Below are 14,838 nucleotides of genomic sequence, written 5' to 3' on the forward strand. Positions count from 1 at the left end.
ATAGAGACAGAAACCAGGTTAGTGGTGGGCAGGACTGCTTACTGAGTGTGTGGTATCCTTTTGGGGTGTTGAACGTGTTTTGGGGCAGATAGAGGTGAGGTTGCACAACACTGTGGATTCATTGACTAGATGTCAATGAATTATCCGCTTTAAAATGGCAAAAACTGTGAATCATGTGATATGTGAGCCTTACCGCAATTAAAAAGTTTTAACAGCAGTTTTAAAGGGTGCTCTTCATTTCCTGTTTTTCAACCCTTTAGCTTTGTTGCAACAGATTAAGTAAAAGTTTGAACTGTTTTCAGTTTATGTTTTTTCGTTGTTGTTGTTTCTTTGCTTGTTTTGGTTTGTTTGTTTTCTTTTGTGGTCAAGACAAACCAGAGATTCATAATATTTAGTTAAGGAGATGTTTTAGTCTGATTTTTAAAAGATTATTTTAAACATTTTTCAGAATAAAATCATCACGGCTTTGCTTTATGATCTAGGATTTTAGAGCTCAAAAATTTGTGTATTAAAAGAGTGGAACAAAACTATCCCCAATGAGGAAGCCGGATTCTTTCTTTGCTGAATCCCATGGCTGACTCTAATCGTGCATAGCATGGCCTCCCAGTCAGGATGAGCTCTGAGCACAGCCCTCAATGTTCACAAGAGGATATTCTTAGACCTGATTGCATACAAGATGTTTGTTTGAGGTCCCGCATATCTGACTTTCTGGCCAGCAATTTGCCACCACTGCAAATTTGAAAGGGAAACAAGCAGAGGGACGCTCATGTGACTGGCACACAGCCCAGTCACACTCATCAGAGCTGAGAGATCATTACTGTGACTTTGGCTCCAAACCCATGGGTGAATCCCCCACCCTAGTGAGCTGGGCTGGACCATGTGTGAGTTACTAGGGTGGCCTTTGCACCTCTGACCTAAGGCCTGTTTGATCCTATGGGCACAGCGAATTTTGTAACTTAAAGCTTTTTTCCCTCCTTTTCTCACTTACTACAGAAACATATATTTAAATATTTTTACCAAGAAATAGACTTTCTTGGAATACATTTTGTGCACTGCCCTGACTTCTAATTTAATCTTTCTTCCTAATTCATATACACTGGTATATCTTTTCTCCTCCCTCCCCCTTTCTTTCATTTAAGAAAATGAATATATTTCATTTAACTTTCTGTAGGGTGCATGTATTTTTAAGTTGTTGTAATTCACATTGGGAATAAGGCATGGGCCAAAGATAAAGTCCGGATAAAATCCATTTTTCTATTACCTCAAAAGAGAGTAGTACAGTTTGTGGTCCTCCCACCTGTTCCCTTACACACACACATACACATGCACACACACACACATACACATGCACACACACACAGATGCACACACATACATACACATGCGTACACACGTTATACTGGAGAGCACAGTCCAATGCCCACTGTTTTCAGAGTGAGGCCTTCTTGTTACTCAAACCACTCTCTAATGTTTTAATTCAGAGCTCCTCATCAGAGCTCGACTCAGAGCTGCCTTCACATCCTTGTTCCGCAGACTGTAGATGAAAGGATTCAACATGGGGGTCACCACAGCATAAGAGAGTACCACCACCTTTTCCTGCTCAGCTGAGGCCATGGAGCGAGGCTGCATGTAGGTAAAGAGGGCCATCCCATAGGATATGGAGACCACAGTGAGGTGGGAGGCACAGGTCCCGAAGGCCTTGCGGCGCCCCTGGGTGGAGCGGATCCGCAGGATGGCAACTACAATGAGGGTGTAGGACAGCGAGACCAGGCAGCAGGGCACCAGCAGCACCACCAAACTGGAGGCCACTATGACCACCTGATTGAAGGTGATGTCCACGCAGGCCGACCTGACCAGTGCCAGTGTCTCACAGGCCACATAGTTCAGCACGTTGTGCCCACAGGTAGGCAGGTGCATGGTCAGTGCCGTCTCCATAGCAGAATTAGTCAGGCCCACTAGCCAAGAGACAGCTGCCAGTGCCATGCAGAGCCTTGGGCTCATCACTTCTATGTAACACAGGGGGTCGCAAACAGCCACGTAGCGGTCATAGGCCATTGCGTCCAGCAACAAAAACTCAGTCCCTCCGAGGGCCAGGGAGAAAAAGAGCTGGGTCCCACATCGGGCAAAGGAGATGGTCTTTCTTTGCTGGTGCAGTGCACCAGCATCTGAGGGACCCTGCTGGAGGTGTAGCAGATGTCCACAAGTGAGAGGTTGCAGAGGAAGAAATACATGGGCAGGTGGAGTCTCACGTCCAGCCAGATCAGGAGCAGGATGAGCCCATTGCCCAGCAGGGTCAGCAGGTAGGCAGCCCCAAATAAGACAAAGAGTCCAGCCTGGGTCTGCCTGTCACTGGAGAGACCCATTAGGATGAACTCACTCACCCAGGTTATGTTGTCCCTTCCCAGTTGGGACATTGAACCTCACTTCTTCAATCTAGGTGGTTAGGAGGGAATGCAAAGGTCTTGGAGAAAAGGACATTTGGTTTCTGACACTAAACCAAATTCTGAGAGGTTCTGAAGGACAAAGTCCCTGTTTTGGCCATCCTTTCACGTCTAGGACTGAGCACAGTTACAGTTGTGTAGGAGGTAATCTATCAATGTAGAAGGAATGATAAGAGAAGAAAGGATGAGAGAAGCAGAGAAAAACTAAGGAAAGACAATAGGAAAATGGAAAAGGAGGGAAGGAATGTGGAAGATATGAAAGAAAGGAAGGATTCTTCACTGTGGGGAAGCAGTGGGTAGAGTATTGTAATCAGACACTTGAGAACTGTAGGCATGTCCTAGGGTTTCTCAGCTCATTTCTTAACTCTGGATTGAGCTGCTCTTCCTGCTTCTTCTAGGGTCCACCAAGTCCAGACAGGAATCCTCTCACATCCTTTTCATTTCTCCCACAAGTCCAGATAAAGCTGAAGTCCTTGAAACCAATATCTACTAATCCCCTGCTGGTGTGCCAGGGTCTGTGCCAGGCATTGGTTACCTGCTGGTAAGTAAGAAAGATAGAAACACGGGCCCTTGCTTTCTTGATTCTTATAATTTATCTAGGGACACAGAGATTACATCAATAATTACAAATAATTAATTAAGTATAATTGTGCTAAGTGCTATGAAGGAGAAGAACAAGGTTAGTATTTGGCTAATTAAATTTGGAGCTTTGTAATTAAATTATGACAGTAGTTATGCCTTACTCCTTAATAACATGCAATTTATATAGTGAGTTTCAGGCATTTATTTAGATGTTTAAACAAATGATTAACAAAGTAATGTTGTGATGCAAGCGTTCGAAAACCAATGATACTCATGTATTACTACTGAGTATGAGGTGATAGAAACCCACGGAATCTTTTCAAACAGAGTGAATTCTCCCTTGTCAGCCAAGGTTGTACCAGGTCATCTCCCTTCTACCATGCTGACTGGTCCTCTTGAAAAATAAAATTAAGTGCCATCACTTTTTCTTAATATAAATATAATCTCCAGATGTATTTCCTGCTCTTAAAAAATTTAATTAACAAACTGATTCATTTATTAAAACATTATTGAGTATATCAGGCACTATGCTTTCAACCAACCTCTAGGAAATTCCACCTTTCAATGTTAGGGATTTGTGTTTAGAAAATCAGCAGTGCCAGAGGATCAAATAATAAATTTTTAAAAATGGATTTTGGTCAAATCTGAGAATCTAATGAGAGCATGTTTGTGCAAGCCACTACAGCCAGAGGACAAATGCCATACATCTGCATTAAGAAAATGAGAGCAGAACCACAGAATAAAATGCAAGAAAGCTGAAATGCATAATTTAATTTATGTTTCTTCTGGCTGGAAACATTGGTGGAGGGAGAGAGCAGAGAGGACCTGGATGGAGCTGGCATCTTGTCTCCATTCAACCTTGGTCCTGCAGTGGCCAGAAGGTGTCACTGTAGAAACTGCTAAGAATAGAAACTGGCCTTGGGTTCTCAAGGTTGGAGATCAGGTTCTAGGGTCAGAGCCAGGGGCCGGAATTTTGACTGCTGCCCTAGGGAGATGGTTCCCTTGTATCAGCAGAAGTAACTCAATGCTGATCTACTATGATCAGTATGCTGCTTGTTACTATAGACAGAATCTTCACCTTCAGAGTTGTCCTCAAGGATTGAGATACCCTCCAGAAGGTAACCACAACTGTTTAAAATGAAAAGAAATATAGAGGCTAAGTGTTTCATTCCTTTCATTTTATAAACAAGGAAACCAAGGAATAGGGCTAAGGTGATTTGCCCAGGTCTCAGATCTACCTGGAGACTAAGCTGGAACAAGGGTCAGGGCTGCCCTGTACATCTAGCTCTCCCCAAGCCCATGAGTGAAGGGTGGGAAGGAGTTCTGAAAAGCTGTAGTCTAGGAAGGGAGGCACCTGAGGAACCTCAGATGGGAAGCTCAGGACAGCCATCTATCCTTGAAGAGAAAGACATGTGGTGTGGGGGTAAAGCTTTAAATAAGTCAAGGGGTCTGAGTTTGAGTTTGCCTCTTCCATTAGTGTGCTATGTGCAACTTACTAGACCTCTCTGAGCCTCAGTTTCTTCATTTGAAATGCATGAATAATAATAATGCTTATCTCACAACATTTTAAGTAAGATCAGATGAACAAATGAATATGAATGTGCTTTGTAAAGTATAAGTAAACATAAGTGGCTGTTACTATGCTCAACAAGTCCAAATTACAGAGGTAAAGTCTACCCAGTGCCATGGGGACAAGAAACAATAGAATATGTGCTATAAACGTCAGAAAGTTATCAGAATGTGAGTCATAAAGCCCCTTGAAATACATTATATTGCTTAAACCACCTAATTACAGAGACCCTGTTAAATATAGTGAAGAATCAAAGTAGGGGGTTCACCTGTACTCAGTGAGTAGGTAGTACATGCTCTGCACACAGTGTGAACTTAGTACTATTTTATTCCAATACATTTTGGAGATGTTTTTAGATGATGAAAAACTATTTTTATTGATAGATGGCCTCGTTCTTAGCTTTTTGGGACAGAGAATTTTATTCCACTTTTCTCACCTTGGTAAACATGTACTGAGCACTGATTAGCGCCTGGTCCAGTGGAAGGTATTGGGATAACAAATCAATCAGTCTGGTCTCCTGCTGAGGAACTCAGCCTGCAGGGAGAATAGAAAGAGTGAGTCATCATGACCTTATCAGGGGAGTTTTCAGAGGAAGCTTGATGAAGACATCTGGTAAGAGGAGACATAGAGTCTGGCTATGTATTCAGCTCAGCAGATCTGTAGAAATAATAAAGTAGAAACAAAAAACAAAACAAAACAAAAACAAGAAATAGTGCTCTTGCCTCTTAAAAAAGTAGATGAGGTTTAAGGTATGCTAAGATTCATATAAGGAGGCCTGGGCTTCAAGCTGTATCAGTAAACCATCTACGTATCCATTGGGTACATTGCTACATTTTAAAGCCACAGTTTCTTCATCTACAGAATGAGCAAGTTAGATTAGGTACATTAAGATTTCTTCCAGCTCTAAAGATTTGTGATAAGTGAATATACATAATCTGTGGTTTAAAGTAGTATAGAAGGGAAAAATAGATCCTTTGGTCTTTGATTGCTCTAAGCATGCATAGCTAGTGGGACTGTAGGCAATGAGATATGAGTTAGTGGGTTTTGGGTTCAAAGGATTCAGATCGCACACATAGCTGATTGGGGAGGTGTCAATGAACGGGACTAATTGACTCAAAACCAGAGACTAAGGAAACGGGGAAGAGGACTACACCAGTAGAAATGGCAAAACTACTTGGGCCAAGGCTGAAAGGCTGGTAGCCTTCTGATACGTAAGCCTCCTTCCTAAGCACTGCAAAAGAAACTACCATCAGAGTGAACAGGCAACGTACAGAATGGGAGAAAGTTTTTGCAATCTACTCATCTGACAAAGGGCTAATATCCAGAATCTATAATGAACTCAAACAAATTTACAAGAAAAAAACAAACAACCCCATCAAAAAGTGGGTGAAGAATATGAACAGACACTTCTCACCATCTTCTTTATCAAGAAAAGATGAAGGTCTATGTCTATCTTTGGTTCTTATACCAATCCAAGCCCTTCTCCATTCCTTCTTATCTCCAACAGAATAGAAATGCCTTAAGGCCAAGAAAAGAGTCATCTCCCTTTTGACTTCCATTATTTAGTTTTTAAAATGTATATCTACATATACTGAGCACTTCAGTTTATGCTGTTGATTTGGTGACTGACAAGAACTAGGACTCTATCAAGTGGCTTGAAAACACTGATTTATATCATCTAGGTCACGGGAGGAATTCAAAGAGCCTCCAACTACAACCAGTGAGAAAAACACAGTGGAGGATCACAAAACAGTCCCGGGTGCTCCCAGGAATTTGGGCTTTATCCTCCTACCACCTCCTCTTAGCCTTCCTTGTGGGTGACTCACCAAGGCTGAGTGCTCACTTCATGCACAGGACATATTGAATGTGGAGATGTACGTCTCTTAGAAAGTCCTTGATACAGTTGTTCATCCTCTTCTTGGTGATGCAGGCTTTGTCAGTATTAGCTGATAACTTTTCAGAATTTAGGCATCCTCAGAGGGAAATTACTTGCTCTTGGTGTGTTTCTTACTCATTCTTCCCCACAGCTACTTCTCTGCAACCACAGCTCCCTCCTCTGCTAAGTTCCCTGTGGAATACATATTCTAAAAACATTTTATTTCAACTTTTAATTGTCCTTCTAGTTCCTAGCATAACGAGCCCTTCTGTAACTCTTTTATATCTTTTACTGCCCTTCAATGCTGTGGCATCACTGAGGACTTTTGGTAGAAGTTGGGATTCAGAAACATTTACTTTTCTGACTGGTGAGAAGGGACTGAAAGTAATTGAGATAGGAAAGAGAAACTAAAATTTTAGAACCTGGTCTCCTTCCTAAAGGAAGAAAATGAAAGCACCTTCACCCCTCCTCCCACACACCTAGTTTTAGTGACAATGACATCTAGTTTTAGAGTGGTGAGGACACATCGCACATTAGAATCATCACATCCATGGCCTGGGAGCCATTGAGAAGTCTCAAGTTCACAGTCATTAAAATAGTTCTGCAGGTTCTTTGATGGTCTCCCACATCACATTCCTGTTGTGTTTCCTTTGCATATTTTCATATTACTAGAAGTTTTTTCTTTATCAGCTTTCCTAATACTGATCTCCCAGTTCTTGGCCATCTTCCACAAAGTTTTAATTTCTTCACTGGAATTACTAGAAGGAGCAGAGGAAACAATGGGTCAGGATGAGGTTTTATTCCCAATATTTAACTATTTATTTCTATAGTAATAGAACATGAGTCTTTGGTAAAATGGGGAGAAAAAAGAGAGACATCAGTGTATAACCCACTAAATTTTTTTAATAACAATTGGCCAATATTGCAAGATAAAGGTTTACTTACCTGGAAGATTTGTCATTGTAATGACAATGGACTAGGGAACTGTTGTTTAACTTCATGCTCTTCCCCTTTGGGCAAGACCTGAAGAATCTTGGGTTTATCTCTGCTGCTTCCACTGCCCAGGTAAGCTCAGGACCTCACAGGGCCTGAAGCTTTCCCCACCTCAAGGTCTGTGGATGGAGAAAACTGCTAGAACTTCTGACTGAGAGTTGTAGCCAAAGGTTAAGGAGGAGAGCAGCAGTAAAAAGAAAACCAATGGCACCATGAGGGGGAAGAAGAAGAGAATGACATCTGAGAGGTGGGACCCCTGATGCACTTCAAAGGCAGACTCGGTATGAGCTGACACAGGTGACTCCAGTGTAAAGGAAAAGAACTGTTGGGGACCATCCTCCGCACTACCTCCTACTCTCATCTAATAAAAATGTTTCCCTGCTGGTAAAAAAGAAAAATGCATCCTTCTTACTTTTCCAAGCACTAAGGTTACAGAAAACATGTAACTAGATTTTTTTTTTTACAAAGTAGGTTAGAAAATAGTAGGAAATATAATATATATACAGTTGGATGTATATAAAGATTGAAAAGTAGAAAAAGAACAGGCAGGATGACCATAAAATGTCAGTGGGTTAATCTCTGGGTGATAGGATTATAGATATTTTTGTTTTCTTATTTTTAGCTTATGAATATTGATATGGCTTGAATTTGTGTCCCCGCCCAAATCTCATGTCAAACTGTAATCCCCAGTGTTGGAGGAGGGGCCTGGTGGGAGGTGATTGGATCATGGGGGCAGATTTCCCTCTTGTTGTTTTCCAATAGTGAGTTAAGTTCTCACAAGATCTGGTTATTTGAAAGTGTGTGGCACCTCCCCGCTCTCTCTCTTCCTCCTGCTCTGGCCATGTAAGATGTGCCTGCTTCCACTTCACCTTCCACCATGATTATAAGTTTCCTGAGGCCTCCTCTCCATGCTTCCTGAACAGTCTGTGGAACTGTGAGTCAATTAAACCTCTTTTCTTAATAAATTACCCAGTCTCAGGTAGTTCTTTATAACAATGAGAGAACAAACTATTACAAATATTTTTAAATGTTTATAATAAACACATATTTTTTCTCTCATAGGAATCCAAATGAAATTTTAAAAATTCACATATCTGATATAGACATATCACATTGAGATAGTGATATTAGGAAATCAATTTGCTGTCTTAATGCCTGGCACTACTGAATAGCCTTTGGGCAACATAAGTGAGCATTCAAGGAAAGATACAATTAAAACTGTATCTCAGCAAAGTAGATATAACTATAGGTTTTTGACTATTTATACCATAAAAAATAAATCTGGAAATATTCTATGGTGGCAAACACCCTGGACTAGAGGCAGGACAATGGGTTTTACTCCGGCTTTGGTACAAATTGCTCTATGACTTTTGACAAGTCACCTAATCTCCCTGGGTCTTAGTTTCTTTGTTTGTAAAACCAAATGGTGGAATTGGACCTAAAGGTCCTGCAGAAGTCTGTGTTTTTCAGTGTGTGCATTACAACATTTCCTTTGAGATTGACCAATACCAGGAGTTTCCCTGAAGAAGGCAATGAAAGACCCACAGCCTTGGACATAATTGATTTCCTGTGATATCTGTGTGGGCCCAGGCCTGCTGCTCACCTGGGTCTTTCCCCTCTTTCACTCCTTTGGAACTGCCCCACCACTACCCACTTTCCTACTCTCTCCTTCCCCACCCCAGTATCTCCTTGCCTCAAGACTTTCCTGTTACTAGCAATAATTTAGTTCACTCCCGGGGAACTACTATTTCTGGGTCTCAGTTACTAACCTTTCCATTCAGTTCTTTCCATTCCATTTTTACCAGAATTAACGTTTCCTCATCTTTCCCAGTGAATGTAAAAGGTACCTTCTGGGAAGCATTTTACCGGAACTGATGACTGCTATGCTTGACAGCAGCTTCAACAGCCTCGGATACAACTCATCATGAATTAGCTCTGGCATGACTGGGTTAGAATACTGTTCTGTTTCCTATCTCTACATGTAGGAAAAATTTAAAGTGGCATTTCTATGCTTTGGTCTTTTCTCATAAATGACTTAGGGGAAAACACTTAATGAGGATGAGTAACTAAAATTCAATGAATACTAAAAGCTTTATAAGAATCATCTAATTGAAACTTTACATAATTTCCTTATTATGTATTAACATTGAACGGGCACTATACATTCCATTTCTAGAAAAGAAGTCTTTCCTTAATAAATTACAAGTGCAAACATGAAGTCCAGGACAATTTTTACTTCAAGATCAACTTGTCTATATGCTAGGATAATGAATTTGAACACTCTTTACTGATGTTCCCTGAAGACGTAGCTATTTTGTTTTCTATAATGATATTATTTTCTTGAGTCTCCATTCTGTTGGGTACTGTAGAAAGAAGACAAAAAGCAAACAATATAATATACCAATTAAAGGTATCTTAGTTTTTTTTTTACAGTATAAATGGTCTCTGTTAACTTAAAATGATCTTTCCAGGTAAATATTTAATTAATTTGAAGTTCTACCTTATATCAGAGTGGTATATTTCTTTTTCTTCCTTATCAACAGGGCTTCTGGGTATAAGACAAAACCTGATAGTACTGACTCGTGGGGTTTTGAATGGATGTGTAGAATCACTCTTATTTTGTGCTGGTCCTGGTGCTGGCTTCTGCAGCTGGACAACCACTCGTATCTTTGCTTATTCACGTGGCAGGTTTCTGTTGAGACATAGTTTATGTGGATCCAACCTGTGTCATCCACTGTTGGAGGCTGTGGCCAAGGAACCTATGGACTGTTTGTTGTCTTGGCTTTGTCAAGGCTTGGTGGCCATCTTCTTGTTGAAATGGTCCCACTTCTGGTTTTCCAATGCTGTGATTCCCCCAAACACACACACATCACCTCCCAGACATGACTGATTTCTTCTGGAGCCCTGAGTTGGGAAGTCCATTCTGTAGCTCTCAGTGATATGGCCACATTTTCTCCACCAAGCTGATCCCCTCTGGCATGTTCTTTGGTTGAGCTCCCAGCTGCTTCCTGTATCTGCACCTCCCATTCGAGACAAACAGGAACTTGAGGCATGAATTCCATATTCTAGGGAGCCGGGAGCATGCTCAGATTGGCTTGCCTGCCATCCTCCTTCACTGCTGCTTTTCTATTGTCCCTCAACATCTTTGGAGTTTCTAGGTCACCCTGAACAACAGTCTCTTGGTAGGGCTCTGAATGGGGATCAGGAAAGTATTTCCACCTTTGGCCTCTTCTTATCCTATCTCTTCATCCTCAGGGCCTCAGTCCCTTGGAGGGCTGTTTAGAACACATATATTTGAATGTCTGCTTCTTCTACCTTTCTCTTCCTTTATTTATTCCCAAGTCTGTGTCAGAAAGAGAAGGTTTTGCCCTCTAATGAAATGGAAGATTTCCCTTATGTCATATCCTGAGTTCCCTAGTTTATCAAAATCTCAGTGTTCAAATCCAAAGGTTGTGGGTTTTGATGTAGGTGCCTCAGGGCTTCAGAAATTTGGAATTAATAAAGAAAATATAGATTGATCTGTTTTTCTCTAACTGTTATCCTTGTGCCTGCAATTCTCCATATGGTGTCCATCTTGGACAGAGAATTGGGCATCTCTTCTCTTCATTATTCAGCTCGTCCTGCTGAAACGCAGCCAGGACAGGGCACACCGCAGCACCAAGCAGCTACAAGGTAATCAGATTCTGAGCACTAAACACAAGGCACATGGAATATTTTCCTTTTCTTTTTCTTATTTTATTTTATTTTATTTTATTTTATTTTATTTTATTTTTTTGAGATAGAGTCTTACTCTGTCAACCAGGCTGGAATGCAGTGATGCAATATTGGCTCACTGCAGCCTCCACCTCCTGGGTTCAAGTGATTTTCCTGCCTCAGCCTCCCAAGTAGTTGTGACTACAGGCACCCGCCACCATGCCTGGATAATTTTTGTATATTTGGTAGAGATGGGGTTTCATCATGTTGGCCATGCTGGTCTTGAACTCCTGACCTCAGGTGATCGGCCCACCTTGGCCTCCCAAAGTGCTAGGATTACAGGCTTGAGCCACCGCGCCTGGCCGATGTGGAATATTTTTCTAAAGCAGCCTATTTGATTCTTTTTAAAAGGCCCTTCTCAGTTTCCCCAGCCTGATACGGGCTCGGCTGTAAAGATGGGACAGAATCTGTGTCATGTCTCAGGAGTGAGGAAAAGAAAATGTTATTCTGTCACATTCAGAACAGTTCTGCAAGGTGGACACAGACTGGGCCAGAGGTAGACAACTGGTAAAGAGCCAGCCAAGATGAAAACTGGGATATGCCCGATGTCAAATTTCAAATATTGGGCATTTTTCACTAGATCATGCTGCCTCTCACATTCCTTTCTAAAAGAAACTGGTTGCAAACGGCCAGGTGCAGTGGCTCACGCCTGTGATCCCAGCACTTTGGGAGGCCAAGGTAGGCAGATCACGAGGTCAGGAGATGGAGACCATCCTGGCTAACATGGTGAAACCCCGTCTCTATTAAAAATACAAAAAATTAGCTGGGTATGGAGGCACGAACCTGCTGTAGTCCCAGCTACTTGGGAGGCTGAGGCAGGAGAATCACTTGAAGCCAGGAGGTGGAGGTTGCAGCAACCTGAGATCATGCCACTGCACTCCAGCCTGGGAGACAGAGTGAGACTCCATCTCAAAAAAAAAAAAAAGAGTGGTTGCAATGGAAGAAGGCGAAGGTCTCTTTGTGCTCTGTCATTGTGTAATTCCACACAGAGGTTTGCAAAAGCAGAAGCAGTGTCTTTCTGCTGTCAAGATCTTTTCCATGACTGAATTCAGCAAAATGACATGTCTTAATACTCAAAAGGAGCAGAGAAAAGAGTGCTGGCTGGGTGTTTCCTGCTCTTTAGATAGAGTTTGCTTCCTGGCCTTGAGTTAAGGAAGCTGACTCGTTTTTATTTCTAGAGCCTTCTGGCTCCCCTCCAGGCCTAAGCATTTGCCTCAATTTTTCCCTAACATTTTGGACCTGGTGATAGGCTGAATAATGGCCCTGCACATGTGTCCACCTTCTGTCCTAATCTCCCAAGTCTATGACTGTTATCTTCTATGGCAAAAGGGATTTTTGCAGGTGTGATTAAGTATTTTGAGATGAGGAGATTATCCTGGGTTAGCCAGGTTTGCCCAATATAATCACAAGGGTCTTTAGAGAGACAGGCAGGAACACCAGCATCAGATCTTTCTGCCTCCGTCTCCTCTTTAGGGCCAAGCCCATATCAAGCTGGGGAAACCGTGAAGGGCCTTTTACAAAGAATCAAACAGGCTGCTTTAGAAAACTACTCCACATGCCTTCTGTTTAATGCTCACAATCTGATTATGTTGTAGCTGCTTGGTGCTGTGGTGTGCCCTATCCTGGCTGCATTTCTTCATTCCCTCCCCTGCCCACATACATCCACAGCCCCAGTCGGCTGTATCCATGAAGAGCTGAATGGAACAGGATGACTGGCAGCCCACGCCAAAGGCCAAGAGATGTGAAGGTAGAAGCAAGAAGTTAGAATGACCTGAGGAAGAGGTCACAAGCCCAGGAATGCCGGCAGCCACTAAAAGCTGAAAAAAGGCAAGGAAATGAGTTTTCCTCTGAAGCTGCCAGAAGGAACAAGCCCAGCCAATGCCTTGACCCTAGCCCAGTAAAATTGATTTTGAACTTCTGACTTCCAGAACTGTGAGAGAATCCATTTATGTTGTTTTAAGCCACAAATATGTGGCAATTTGTTACAGCAGCAGTGGGAAACTAACACAGATTCTAATCTCTTTTCTTACTCCCATCCCAGGTTGCCCTGGGGTTAATTCATGATTAAAGATCCTCCAGCTTTGTTCTCTATACTTTCTCTTGTCTTCTTGAGTCTGATCTCCTTCTTGCTCTCCAAGTGCTTCCCCCACTGCACATCAACAAGAACATTTCTGCTTCTTACCTGTCTCTGTCCCCTGCTCTAACCCATGAGGAGTCAGAAGCAGTCTAGTGGGGGCCAGGCAGGGGAGGGAGGTGAGGAAGCTAGGAAGGTTATAGAAGAGAGAAGAAGCCAACATTCCCCACTTTAAGCTTTTGGGGTTGGGAGTCAGAAGAAGCTTTATCTGAAAACAAGGTTTAGAGGTTTGATTTTACCTTGGGCTGGATATTTTTAAGACTGCAGTGAGAATGTTTTGGGGACTTAAGGTGAATGAAAACGTTTTGATTTTTTGGGAGGAACTAGAACATTCATGCTACTTGTTATGGATTTAGTCCAAGGCACGGAGAAGGACTAGCCCCATAGTGCAGGTTTGAGTGTATGGAGATGAGAAAGAACACAGCACTTTTCTGATTACAGTTTGTGAATTCATCTTGTTCAATAAACCAGTTCCCCTTAGTTTCTACAATAGATTTGAGATCTTGTGGTCTGGGACCTGGGAATTCCATCGTGGCTGTGATATTTTTGCAAGATTTTCAAATCTTTTTCAGTATCAGATGCACTCTGTGTAGTGGAGGTTGTTTCATCTACTTAGCCCACCAAGACCCCTCTGGAGGCTGCATAGCCTGGTGGCTAAAGGTGTAGGTTCTAGACCCTGAATGTGCAAGTCTGAATCTTGGTTCCTACCTTGTGCATTTGCAGCAATGGGCAAGTTAAAGTCTCTACTGCCTCAGTTTCTTCTGATGTAAAATGGGGAGGATGGTAATACCTGACTCATGGGCTTTTGTGAAGATCAAATGAGACGATCCATGCAGAGCACTTAGCACAGTGTCCAGTCCATGATAAGCCCTCAGTGAATAGTAGATATTTTTATGTTGAAATGCTTTGAAGAGTTTAGAAGAAAGGTGCCAGTCAAGCCAATGCTAGAAACAGAGATTAATTTTATTTCCTCACACATTTACTTCTATCCTGCTGTGCCTTGTAAACTGAACATTTTCATATTTTTCTCCTTTGCAAAATACAAACTGTTCCAACAGTTCTCTGCCTCAAACCTGAGGTGTTTTATGCCATCCTTGGTAGGTTGTGAGACATATTTTGGAAGCTCTGTTAATTGAAACTATTCCTCAAGCTTTGCAATAAATGCAGAAAGTTTCAGTGCTCTCTCACATCCTGGAAGCTGACTGTAGCCTGTAGAGGGCTACTGGGTTAAGCCCTCTACAAAGGTGACGATAGAGTCCAGTTCAGGAAGCCATCTTCTGGCCAGGTAGGGTGGACATGGGCACACTGGAGCCAGAGGGAGGTCAAAAGAGGGTAGTGAGTGTAGGGGCCAGAAATGATTATCCAAGAGTAAATTGAGGTCCAGAAGCTATTCAGAGGCACAGGAGCCCTTTTTCATCTTGTCTTTGTTCCTGTTGATAGTGAATATGCAGCAGCTGTCTTGAAGATGGAGAAGGAAAGTGAGGGGTGC

At 42.2% G+C, this 14,838-nt stretch overlaps 1 pseudogene; it reads right to left on the reverse strand.

The window, feature by feature from the left end:
- Positions 1–1,464: 1,464 nt before the first annotated feature.
- On the reverse strand, positions 1,465–2,414 carry LOC100975907 (olfactory receptor-like protein OLF3; annotated as a pseudogene).
- Positions 2,415–14,838: the final 12,424 nt, after the last annotated feature.

This window comes from Pan paniscus, chromosome 6 (genome assembly GCF_029289425.2).
Source record: "Pan paniscus chromosome 6, NHGRI_mPanPan1-v2.0_pri, whole genome shotgun sequence".
NCBI lineage: Eukaryota > Metazoa > Chordata > Mammalia > Primates > Hominidae > Pan > Pan paniscus.